This window comes from Bactrocera tryoni, chromosome 1 (assembly GCF_016617805.1).
Source record: "Bactrocera tryoni isolate S06 chromosome 1, CSIRO_BtryS06_freeze2, whole genome shotgun sequence".
Taxonomy (NCBI): domain Eukaryota; kingdom Metazoa; phylum Arthropoda; class Insecta; order Diptera; family Tephritidae; genus Bactrocera; species Bactrocera tryoni.
The window spans coordinates 26,716,639-26,727,931 of NC_052499.1; the positions used below are offsets into that span (position 1 = coordinate 26,716,639).

The 11,293-nt window shown below is 36.5% G+C and overlaps 1 pseudogene; it reads left to right on the forward strand.

Annotated features, from left to right (window-relative positions):
- The first annotated feature begins 4,683 nt into the window (after positions 1–4,683).
- LOC120766445 lies at positions 4,684–5,658 on the forward strand (annotated as a pseudogene).
- The last annotated feature ends 5,635 nt before the right edge of the window (positions 5,659–11,293 follow it).

Genomic DNA, 11,293 nt, shown 5'->3' on the forward strand with positions numbered 1-11,293 from the left:
AAGTTTTACTTTGCGTTGCTATTTAAATAGGCGAAAGTTGCTAATTTAATCTGTTTAACTTGAACGCAGCGAAGATAACAGTAATCAGAGCTCTATAAGTATGTACTTTTCAATTTATTATCGCTATTGCTCTGTGAGTGGGTTGCCGCTGTAGCAGCCGACTGTGTTTGCGCATGATACTTCGGCTGTATGTACGAAGTTCGTAGTTCAATACCAAAAATTTTAGTAGGATTAAGGATACATTTTTGCGCGCCACGTTTCTCAGTTGTGAACTTACCTGCTGACTCCAAAACTATAACATCTTTTCAATACACAAAATTTATTACTTTAGAATCCTGTAAATTTGGATTTAAGCGGAAAAAAATATATTTGATCGAATTTTAATTGGGCAAAATCAGAGTTCGGTAAAAAATATTATTTCTACTCTTATTGGATATCAAAGGTTGTCTAATATTTAGAAAACTAAATCGTCAAAAAAGGAGTAAATTAAAATTTATGGACTCCAAATTATTTAATCTTCCCTTACAGAAAAGTACATAAAGGATGGTTAAATGTATACAAAAAACAATGAAATTAAAATAAGGCAAAGTAAAGCCGATAGTAACTGATACTACATTACTTCAAAATATTACAGAGTTAAAATTCTGACGTGAAAAGACTAGATAAAGCCGTTGTAACGGTACGATGATATTTACATTGAATATTCTTTTTACTGGAATGAAACTTGAATAAGCTTCTTTGCCTCGAATCAAGGATGCATTGCGATGAAAGGATTTCGGCAATGTTTGTCTTACGAAAGTTTATATTAATTGACTTCAAAAGACCGGGACTGGTTCTAAACTTACGCACACGAAGCTAAACAATTACCAGTCTGTAAAGGGTTTAAGATGAAGGCAAACCAAACCTCTTAACAATTTTAAAACTAAAATCGACAGAAAGTTAATCTATCACGCTCTTTTAGTTCCTTTCACAAAAGAAAGACGAACCCGTCCCACACTGAGTCATAGTCATGAACCCAAACTATAGCTACATTTTTAGATACGTAGGTTGCCGTTTATATTTCAGGATTAGAGAATAATTACAAATATTACTCATCTAAAATCGGTTTATTGTTTTTCGTCGCTCTGATTGAGTTATCCCCGAAACATAAGTTCTGAAGGCACCAACCGCCTCTTCATGTGTTGGAAAATTTACCTCTTTGTTAATTTTTTACGAACGGGAAAAAAAGGAAAGTCATTCGAACCCAAATCAGGACTAAATGGTGGATAACTAATCAAATCAATGTTATAGTGCTCAATATTGCAGTTGTCACAGTGGATGTGTGAGAGGTAGCACAGGCGTGGTGAAGAGTGATCCGTCTTCGGTGGTTAGTTTTTTCTGAATTCTTGAAAGACACCTGGCAAAGAGATGGTTGTGTACCACTCAGAATTTACTGTTCTGGTCACCTGACAATATGGTAATATCATTTCGTGCAAAGTTTCCAAAATAACAACTGATTTTGGACGACCTTCCTGAAATCCCTCACGCGACCTCGATTGAATTCGCCATAAAATCGATATACACTGGTTTTTAATGAAGTTATATCGCCAGAAATTTAATTTAATTTATCGATGCACTCTCCATGAGTTAATCCACGCCGAAAGTTGTAAAAAATTATTGCACGAAAGCGATTAATTCCATTTTTTGACCAATATGAATATTTTAAGTTACTTTATATAACACAACACAAACTATAACAAAAAGTTGTACATCTTCTGATTGCAACACTATGCTTGCCAAATCCCGAAATATATAAGGCAACCTTCCTATGTATATAATGTAATAATATAATATAATTTTCAAACTTCTCCGACGCGAGTAGCCTCTTTGAACTTGTTTAAAGTGAAATCGACTATCTTATATTTTGTACATTTCCTGTTGCCTTATCATTATCCGAATGCTTTGAATCTAACTAACAAATAACATATAATTATTATATTAAAATCAATAAAAACAAATAAAAAAGAGTTTAAAATTGTTCACCCAAAAAGGTCATGAAACCGATAACAGCAATTACAAAATTGTTAATTCAGACAAGTATTTTAGTCACCCTTATTGACAAATATAGATACTATATATTATTCATATTGCAATTCAGCCGATGTGTTTACGAAACCGCTTTTATTATTCGCGCTCTTTTAAAGTTTTCCTTCAATAAAGGCAAATCCGCTAGAGGAACGTTCCGTGAGATTAATGGTGCTTTGGGACATGGTACTCTATCACTTCGAACTGCGGAGGAATGGTTTTGACGATTCAGAGCGGGTGAAAACGACACCATGGATAAGCTAGCCGGCGGAATACCTAAGACGACGAATATCGATCAAATCATGGAAAACATCGAATTAGACCGGCATGTGGCATTTCGTGACATTACCCAGAAGAGGGGAGTTAGTCACCAAACCATTTTAAACCATCTACAGAAGGCTGGATACACAAAAAAGCTTGAAGTTTGGGTGCCGCATGATTTGACGCAAAAAACCTTGTTGACCGAATCAACGCCTGCGATATGCTGCTGAAACGGAACGAACTCGACCACTATGAGCTGCTTCCATATGGCCAGACGCTTAATTCTACCATCTAATACGAATAATTGGACCGCTTGAAGCAGGCGATCGACCAGAAGCGTCCAGAATTGGCCAACAGGAAGGGTGTAGTGTTCCACCAGGACAACGCCATACCACACACTTCATTGATGACTCGTCAGAAGCCACGGGAGCTCGGATGGGAGGTTTTATCGCATCCACCATACAGCCCGGACATAGCGCCAAGTAATTACCACCTATTCCTGTCCATAGCGAACGTCCTTGTTAGTGTAAATTTGAACTCAAAAGAGGCTTGTGAAAAGTGGCTGCCCGAGCTTTTCGCAAATAAGGAAGGGGACTTCTACGAGGGGTTTATTATGAAGTTGCCGTCTAGATGGAAACAGATTATCGAACAAAACGGCGCATATTTGAATATACATATATTAAAGCATTGAATAAACAGCAAAAAAGCGGAAGGGAGATATTTGACAACTTAAAAATACGTTTCTTCTATTTCTTCTGAATAGTAAAACAAAGTTACAAATATACGGATATAATGCTATTTTTTATACGATCCATACGTGTTTGAGAGGCTATCCTGTACGCTGTTTTGAGAATTTCAAGTAACCCTTAAAGCATGTTTGCTATACCCACGGAATCTCGTAATATTATAGGCATAATAGTCATACTGACCACCACTCCAAATGAGCTGTAAAGATATCATATACGCATTGACTGAAATGCAGAATATTCTCCTCTGGTGGAAACTTATGTTTTCACAAGACTGAAGGGAGAGAAATACATATGAGCACGTATACTTCTAGTCAAAATTTGGAAATTGTAATGGGATGTGAAGGACTCGGTGAAGCTGCAGATTGTTTTAGAAAAATATCGGAATGAAACTAAGGGAGTCTATGACCTTCAGAATAACTTAATAGGATACCGATGTCGTTGAAACCTTTCGCTACATTTTTTAATTTTGTCAACACCTGGAAGTATTTAGCCGACAAGTTCAAGATTACAAAAGGTTTGGATACGCCCGAACTTAGCATTTCCCTACTTTTTTTAGGGTTGTCCACACTTTGTTACATAAATGGCAACAATTTAAATCATGCCTTAATTTTGGGACACCCATTATATAGATATACTATATGTATGTACTTAAATAGTAAACGCAAAACATAGAAAAATTGTCTATATTAAAATCGATTTCATTGCATTTTTATTAATATATTATTATTGTTTAACATGGGAGGCAACAAAAGAAAAATCTTAACCTTTGACAAGATCAAGCGATTATTTTATTGCGAATTAATATTTATTTACAATCGTTTTGCCGCCTGTACGCTCTACCGGGTGTCTACCTGCTGGTCTAACCGAAGTGTTTTCTCTGAATTCCGTTTAGTATCAGTGCTGACTCATTCGACATTTTGAAATGACGCACATTCTTATGCAGTAGACGCTCACAAATTAGAACTCTCAAAAATTAGAACATCCAGAAATTAGAACCAGAGTTTTTAATGCATTGGACGCTCTGAAATTAGATCTTGAGATTCTAATTTCTGAGAGTTTTTTTTTATTTTTAACACAAGGGAATTCCCATTCTTGGGTTTTATTTTACTGAACAATGGTAAAATAGAAAGGGGAATCCCCAAGTTATATTTTAGTGTTTGTTTTGCCATATTTTTGGTGTTTTCGTCATTCATTATGTGAAATTTGATACACGTGGACATATTTTGCTAGACTCTACCGAAAACTAAAAGTAACTTTCTAAAAATGTTAAATAAACGTAAAAAAAACACTTTATCTTTGGAAACCATAGTAAAGATATTGGAAAAGCTGAACAAAGGAGTTCAAGGGAGTCGTCTAGCGCTAGATTTCAATGTGAGCAAATCTGCCATCAGCTATATCAAGTCAAATAGATCATCTATATTAAATGCGGTTTCCAACACTTATCAGGAAGCAAAAAATAAAACTATGCATAGTGCGAATTCCCGAAAATGGAAAGTCGTCTTTATGAGTGGTTTTTAAAACAACGGGAAAGGAAGTGTACATTGACAGCAACAATATTAAAGGAAAAAGCTGAACAAATGTTTGGTGAAGAATACTCCGATAAAAATAAAAATGCATTCCGAGCAAGCGATGGTTTATTAAATTTAAAAAGCGACACGGCATTCGTTTTTTAAAAATTGGTGACGAGATTCTTTCTAGTGATATTGCCTCGATCACTCCATTTATTCACAGATTCCGTGCAAAAGTCACTGAGATGGGATTAATAGAGTCTCAATTATATAATGTGGACGAAACCGGATTATTTTATCGTTGCCTACCAGATAAAACATATGTCTCTGCTTGTGAAAAAAGTGCGCCTGGATACAAAAGTCAAAAAGAACGAATTTCAATTTTACTTGGTTCAAATGCTGATGGCTCTCACAAATTAGTGCCCTTAGTTATTGGAAAAGCCAAAAATCCCAGGAGCTTCAAAGGTTTTAATAATCCACTTCATTACAACTTTTCCAAAAATGCTTGGATGACGTCTCGGATCTTTCATGATTGGTTTCACAAGATATTTATTAATTAAGTAAGAGGAAATAATTTTGCTTTTAATTTCTTTAATTTTAAAATATTTTTTTGTTTATAGGTCATCCAGTTTTCTCAAAAAAATAACTTGCCTCCGAAGGCTCTTTTACTTATTGATAACTGCTCCGCGCATGCACCAATTGAGCATCTTCAAAGCAAAGATGGCAACATAGTTGCATATTTCTTGCCGCCAAATGTAACAGCAGCTGTGCAACCAATTGATCAAAATCCCGTAAAGTTAACAAAACTTGTTAACAGAAGTAAGTTACTTGCTGCAATAATAGCTGAAGGTGGTGCACTGAATAGTCTGTTGAAATCCCACTCCATCCGAAAGGCAATAATATTTCTGAAACAAGCTTGGGATGAGATAACGCAAACGGTGATGAGGAATTCTTGGACAAAGTTGTTAAATTGGGACTCTGACCAATACGACAGCGATGATGATGTGCCACTAGCACAGTTACTTAACAAAAATGAGGACTGCAATGAAGCTCTCCAAGTAAATCAAACTCTTTAGCAGAAATTGATCCAAACAATTCCATGTGTATTGTTGGCATCGAGAAATAGAATGGAGATGAGTTTGAAGATGGAACTGGTTACGACCTAAGTAGCGATGATGAGTTTTCTGATAGCAGTGAAGACGATGTTGTTGAGAACATACCAGTTATTTCAAATGCTATAGCTATTGAAAGCGTTAACAATTTAATAAATTAGTGCAACAAGAGTGAATTGTCTTCCAGTAAACATATAGCCAATCTTTTGGCCCTCCGTAACGATATTGCTATATCGGATTTAAAGAAACCAAAAAAACAAACAAATATTACTGATTATATGTCAAACAAAAATTAATTTTGAACTGAGCCCTTATTCTGAATTTGTAATTAATTTCTGAAATTTTAAGTTGTTTTTTTTTAATAATTGTTATGTAATGGACTGACTTGTTATGTTTTTAAATAAAATAAGAAAAAAAAAATGTTTTTTATATAGTTTTTGGAAGTGGCTTAACTCTTAGTTTTACTATTTACGTTAAAAAAACTGTCCAGAAATTAGAACATTTCGCAAATTAGAACTACCCCAAAAACAAAGTGGTTCTAATTTCCGAGCGTCTACTGTATAGTCCATACTATACACATATGTACGTATGTACATACAAATTATTTGCATATATGGTATTACCCATAAGTTTTCCCAAAAACGACAATGGCGGTGCTTGCTTACCAGAAAAGTGTCGTAAACTCAATGGACAAAAATTTTAACCAAGTCGGGGAAACTTAACTGCACTGAGATTTGCACCATTCTAAAAGCAATTACTTGAAGTCAAACTCTACGGCATCTCTTCTTCTTCTTTACTGGCGTAGACACCGCTTACGCGATTATAGCAAAGTTAACAACAGCGCGCCAGTCGTTTTCTCTTTTCGCAATTTGGCGCCAATTCAAAATACCAAGTCAGGTACTTCTCCACCTGATCCATTTTCATCCATTCGAACGACATGACCTAGCTAACGTAGCCGCTGTCTCTTAATTCGTTGATGTCAATGTCGTCCTATAACTCGCACAGCTCATTGTTCCATCAAATGAGATATTCGCCGTTGCCAATGCGCAAAATTACCATATACATATCTTCCGCAGAACCTTTCTCTTGAAAATTCGTAATGTCGACTCATCCGATGCTGCCATTATCCATTGAGTTACTTATAGAGTTGCGGTTTGTTCGTCGAGGGAAGACTTTACTTCTCAATTGTCTGCTCAGTCTGAAGTAGCACCTGTTGGCATGAGTTATTCTGCGTTGGATTTCAAGGCTGGCATTGTGTTTGGTGTTAATACTGGTTCCAAGATAGACGAAATTGATGCGACAACGCCAGCTCTACACCATTTATTTTTTTTGTACTTTTAACGACAATCATTCAAGGTAAATCAAAACCTCAGGAAGTATAATCAGACTGCTTTAGTATTTCGTTATAATAGGCAAGCTAAGAAATGTCTTCAAGCTATGATGTCGAATCTGTATTTTTTAAGTCTTGACAATTACCTTCTTGTGATTCAAGATCTTTTGCTTTCGGAAAATTCGAAAAATCTGCTGGAAGGCACAATCCAGACCCGGAGAATAATATGAGTTAGGAATTTCAAATGCATTTCAAGCAATTTTAGCATCGTCCAAAAAGATAGATGAAGGATGGAGTACGTCAAAGTTCAGATCTAAAATACTGAATTCGTTTCCAAATGACATGGGTGTAAACGCCCGGTGAAGTCATGAAATTTCGACTGAGATTTCTCATTCAGAAACTTGGTAAAGCAAAATCTACAGAGGATGTACAAGAACTGATACAAACTTAGAACATTATTCCTGTTAAGCTTCTGCCTTCAGCCACTTGAGATGAAATATACTCCATTGCTCCAACTGTTTAAATTTAAAAGCAATCGTGCTTAAGTGTTTCCGCTAGTGGTCCGGTGACCTCCCATTTCAACCAAACAACCGAATTTGTACCTTTATTTATGATGGTCCTTTGTCCGACTTCGTTTCATTTATGCAGACCCGACTGAAGTGGACATCTGTAAACTGAATAGGACTAGCTATTTCTTCAACAAATTTTAAATAAAAATCAAATAATTTGTGGTTTAAATATAAAATTACATTGTAACACCCTATACTTTGCCAATCTTATACATTTTCTGTTGCATTCTCATGGCAATTTGTGAATGGTGGCAACAGCGCCCATAAATTACTGTGTGAATTAAAGGTTAATGCAGTACTTACTGACAAAGGCGTTAATGAATGCCGAAATGCAATTGTCTAAATCGTAATTGTTTGCTTTTGGTACAATTCTTCGCGAAACTCTCAAGTGTTTATTTATTTATTATGTTTGTTTTTTGGTGTCGACTTCCAGTGATTCTCTGACACAACGATTTCGAAATAGCGAGTCTGGTTTGTGGGCACGACGACAGGTGACTAGCGCCGACCTTTGACGCAAATGTTGTGAACTTGGTATTCGAAGCGATTAGAATTAAAGAGTTACTACAACTTAACTGTAAATATTTGCAAGGATTTTTTTTTGGTCATAGGTACAGAAGTGATTTTATGACAAAGCGTATGGTATTTTTTAACCTTTTGTGTTAAATAAAGTTTGTTTACGAAATCTGTAGCCACTTCTAAAAAATTAGAAACAAAAATTGTTTCCACATCTATCTCAAATATAATCCCTTCATTTACATTGGAAGAATAAACAAAAACACTATGTATACATTAAGACTAAAAAGCACTCGGAAATTGTAATTAAATTTCCATGATATATTTTCTAAGTTGGTAGGAACGTTCTTAATTACTATGAGCATAAACTGTCAACCAATTTGTTTACAGATACAACAGTTGCTTAAGTTGGTACTCCTCAGTAGTGCATTGCGATTTTTACAATGGATAAAAATATCAAAGAAAGAATTCATCTTTAACTTTGTATTTCCTAAGAAATTTCGTGTGCGGAGTTAGAAAAGGTTAACAAGAATTCAGTTTTAGCAAAGACACAAGCCTACGACTGGTAGAAAGCCTTCAAACACGGTCGAGAGATAGTTGAAGACATTTCACGTTCTCTTCGACCTCTTTTACTGTTGAAAATATTAAACAAGTAAAGAATATGGTGCTTGAAAATCGTCAGACAAGTGCTAGAGAAATACTCGTAGCAAGAGAGCTCGACATCTCTCGCGAATCCGTTCGAACGATTTTGGCGGATATTTTGTGTATGAAACGCGTTCTCGCTTAACTCGTCCCGATAGAGATGATTTTTTTTTAAAAAGAGTAGAAGAACATGCTTGATCGTGCGAATTCCTATCCTACACTCATGGAGAGCATTATAACGGCTGATGAGACATGGGTTTATAAGTTTGACGTGCAAACATTTTTTTTGTCACAATATATAATATACTATCATCTTTTGAATTATTGATATAGAAGGAAGGAATGCGATTTAATGATATCAGTCTGATAAAGATGACATATCTTCAAGAACTAAAACCGGAGATCTATGTTTATTTCACCAAAGGCTGGTTCCAAGAAAATTGCCATACGAAAATTATATGAAACATTTTTATTGCGTATTGGGCAGCATAGCATACTAGCCCTTTGCTATACATAAACCTTGTAGTATATTTTAAATATTAGAGTAACACCGAATTTGATACATCGGAATAGCTCCACTAAGACTCCATAACTATAGACTTCACCGGTTTCCCCGCATTGCTTCGCAGATAAAATATGGTTTTTAGAACTAAAAGCAAATTTTTGGCAGCTTGCTCTTGTTTCTCACAATCTAAAGACCTTTAAACCATTTCCAGCTACAGTTTGTGCCACTCTTCATGAGAGCAATACATGCTATCTATATTTGTCGTTCTGATCTCATAGCAATACAACTACTTCTGCGAATCATACTGTCACATTTAGAATAGTTGCTATACGCTTTCAGAGAGTAGAGATAGAGCAAGTAGAGAAAGGAAAGATGTGTACCGAGTTGCAAATTCACATTACTTCTTTTTCTCGTGTATAAAGGTAAACTCTGAGCTCGACAGGGTTGCAATTCAGAACTGCTTACTTTCACTCCAATTTCGGAAAATACAATTTAATAGTAAGTTTCAATGTCCTTGAAATATATTAAGAATAATAATGATATTAGGTTGGAACCAGCATCTGTTAAGAGCTCTAAAAACGAGAGGGATACGCAACTTTCAACGACGATTTCTTCGAATTTCAGAAACCCAACGAATACTTTTACGCCTTTATAATTAAGATTTATTACATTAATTATTCCAGCCACTCATTCGAACCCGTTTTTTTGCCGCTCTAAGCATTATAAATGAGACAGAATTGCTTAGAAGCCAATCAACACAAACGCGGCTTACCCAGGCTGTGTTTCGGACCCAACCTCAAACCCCGCCCAGCAGCTCACATTTGTCCGTGCGAAATTGTCACATGTGACAATTGACATTTGGCTAAGGAGCCAGACCACCAAACGCCACAACCCCATTGCTGTCGTCAAAGCCAGTCGAAGCCGCGGTCCGTTGAACGACTGACGTCGGCAGCGCTGCACTTGCGGCCGCCAACGCAAACGCAACGGGATCCAATTCAACTGGTATGTGCACTTGTTTTAAGCCCCCACACACAGGCACACACACACGCATGTGTATCATTTGTGACGCAATCGTGAGTTGCATATGACAATTGTGCGCTCGCTTCCCATATTTGCAACATTTAACGAGTTGACAACCGTTGTAAGGCCGTAAAACAGCCAATAACAAAAATGTAATAATAATCGCAAACAACAACAAGCAACCTAAGCTCTGGTCGTTGCCACTGTCAATGATTATGACAACATTTCATTATGTTTTTGGTCTAACTGAGTCTGGCATTTTATTATTAACAGCGCCTTGCCTTTGCCGCTGTGCCCCTGGGCGGGCGCCGTGGGGAAGGGTAGTGTGTGAAGCGTCGTGCGCCGAGGCATGCCCGTCCATTGATCGACTGGCACTTTATTCAAACAATATTGTCATGCCCAACCACGACTTTCGTCTCTTCTGGCAACAGTTCTGGCGAATTATTTATGGCAATGTGTATGTATTTTATTATTGTTGTTGTTGTTGCTATTGTTGCATTTGTTATTGCTGTTAAATGATGCGTTGACAATTATGGAATTCACTCGTGAAGCTTATTTGATTGGCGAGCACCTTTGGGTTGTCTACTCTCAGCCCAGACCCTGAATATTTGCCTGTGCGCGCCACGTCTTTGTCGTCCGCGGCTGGTTTGTGACTAACGATGCGTTTCACATGAAGTCAATTGGAACCATTGGTTACAAATAAGTATGCAAATATTTTGACAGCTATTTGTTTGTAGGAAATATTTATTGTATTTTAATAAAAATGGAAGTAATTTTATATCTAAGAGTAAGGTTAGTTTTAGTTGACACGAAGTGAGTAAGGCAATACCAACAACTTCTAACTGTTATTCGAAATGGTCACCTTGGTTTGTGTGCACCTCTAACGATTTGGCCATTGATCACTAGCCGTACGCACAGTTGCTATTGGTATTGACGCTGCTCGAACTAAATATTTTTTTAAGCTCTCCAAATTTCTGTGGGATATTCGACAGGCCATGTTCTGCAACTCTGACCACAAAC